This window comes from Pteropus alecto, unplaced genomic scaffold (assembly GCF_000325575.1).
Source record: "Pteropus alecto unplaced genomic scaffold, ASM32557v1 scaffold199, whole genome shotgun sequence".
In the NCBI taxonomy this organism is placed as follows: domain Eukaryota; kingdom Metazoa; phylum Chordata; class Mammalia; order Chiroptera; family Pteropodidae; genus Pteropus; species Pteropus alecto.
In genome coordinates, this window is record NW_006442489.1 from 1,045,408 (window position 1) to 1,047,506 (window position 2,099).

Sequence of the window (2,099 nt, forward strand, 5' to 3'; positions counted from 1 at the left end):
ACCCTTATTTGCTGTAGTTCAGGAAAGGCACCTATTTGAAGAATATGGTATTTTGTTTAAACCAACACATAACAAACTTTAAAGAAGTCTCAGCATTTCTTAGAAAGTGGATGCATGAACAGGACAAACAAACAGACTCATGGACATGGACTATAGACTAGTGGTTACCAGAAGGTAAGAAGTGGGAGAGGGGGAGAGCGAAGGTAGACAGTAAAGGGGGTCAAATATGTGCTGACAGAAAGAAATCTAACCGTGGGAGGTGAACACACTATATGTGTGTGTATATATATCTTACTATTAAAGTGTACAGCTGAAACTTATTAGATTTAGTTAACCAATGTCACCATAAAAAATAAATTAATTAATTAACTAAATTTTAAAAAATCTTTAGGGAAAAATACATTTGTGAAATTAAAACTTTAATGCATAAACTATCATTTCTGGTTTTAAAACTTACTAAATGCTATGAAAGATTCGTTTATTACAAAATAAGACCTTGGATTAGAACACATTTTGAGAAATTGCTGTTGATGAAGGAAATCACCAAATTACCACCATCTCATAAAAATTACTGGGAGAGCCGGAGTTGTGTTGATTTAGAATGCCAGTAGTAACAATGATATTGGGTTATAGAGTCTTGGTAAAGACATACGATGAAGAAGCTGAGACTGACCCTTTATTCTCTGCTAAGATTCTTTACAAATGTGGTCTCAAATTTAGGTATGCATTAGAGTCACGTGGAGGGCTTGTTAAAACAGGTTGTTAGGCTTCACTAGCAGTTTCTTTTTTAAATTCATTGTGTGTTTTGTTTTAGATTCCATATATAAATGTGTTGTAAATGGCAAGATTTCATTCTTATTTATTGGTAAGTAATATTTCATTGTGTGCATGTATCTCACATCTTCTTTATTCATTGATGAATACCTAGGTTGCTTCCATATCTTGGCTATTGTAAATAATGCTATAATGAGTATAGGGGTGAATATATTTTTTTAAATTAGTGTTTTGGTTTCCTTCAGATAAATACCCAAAGGTGGAATCTCTGGGTCATATGATAGTTCTATTTTTAAGTTTTCTGAGGCATCTCTATACCGTTTTCCATAATGGATACAGCAATTTACAACTCCACCTATAGTGTATGAGGGTTCCATTTTCTCTGCATCCTTGCCAACACTTGTTATTGATTTTTTTATGCCTACAGCACCTGGTCCTCCTGGGTGGTCTCTCATCCAAGTACTAACTAGGCCCGACCTTGATTAGCTTCCAAGATCAAACAGGATTGGGCATGTTCAGGGTGGCATGACCGGAGATTGTTATTAATTTTTGTTGATAGCCATTTGGAACAGATGTAAAGTGCTATCTCACTGTGGTTTTGATTTGCATTTCCTTGATGGTTAGTGATGCTGAGCATCTTTTCATATGTCTATAGGCCATCTGTATTTCCTCTTTGGAGAAATGTCTGTCTGGGTTTTCTGTCCATTTTTTTTTAATTGTGTTGTTTTTTTAAATTGGTTTTAATTTGTATGAGTTCCTTATACATTTTCAATATTAACCCCTTGTTGGATATATCATTGGCAAATATCTTTTCCCATTAAGGAGGTCGTCTTGTTCTGTTGATGGTTTCTTTCACTGTGAAAGAAATTTTTAGTTAGATGCAGTCCTATTTATTTATTTTTTCTTTTGTTGCAATTGCTTGAGGAGACATCTAAAAAGATATTGTTAAGACTGATGCCAAAAAGTTTACTGCCTATGTTTTTCTCTGGAAGTTTAATGGTTTCAGATCTTACATTTAAGCATTTAATCCATTTTGAAATTATTATTGTATATGGTATAAGAAAGTTGTCTAATTTTTTTTTCTCATGTATCTGTCCTTTTTTCCCAACATCACTTATTAAACAGACTGTCTTTACTCTATTGTATATCTTTGACTCCTTTGCCATAGATTAATTGACCATATATGTGAGGATTTATTTTTAGGGTCTTTATTCTATTTCATTGATCTATATATCTGTTGTTGTGTCAGTACCATACTGTTTTGATTATTGTAGCTTTGTAGTACAGTTTGAAATCAGAAAGTGTGATACTTTATACTTCATTTT

At 33.1% G+C, this 2,099-nt stretch overlaps 1 pseudogene; it reads right to left on the bottom strand.

The window, feature by feature from the left end:
• Window positions 1-1,192: 1,192 nt before the first annotated feature.
• Window positions 1,193-1,311, bottom strand: LOC112470890 (annotated as a pseudogene).
• Window positions 1,312-2,099: the final 788 nt, after the last annotated feature.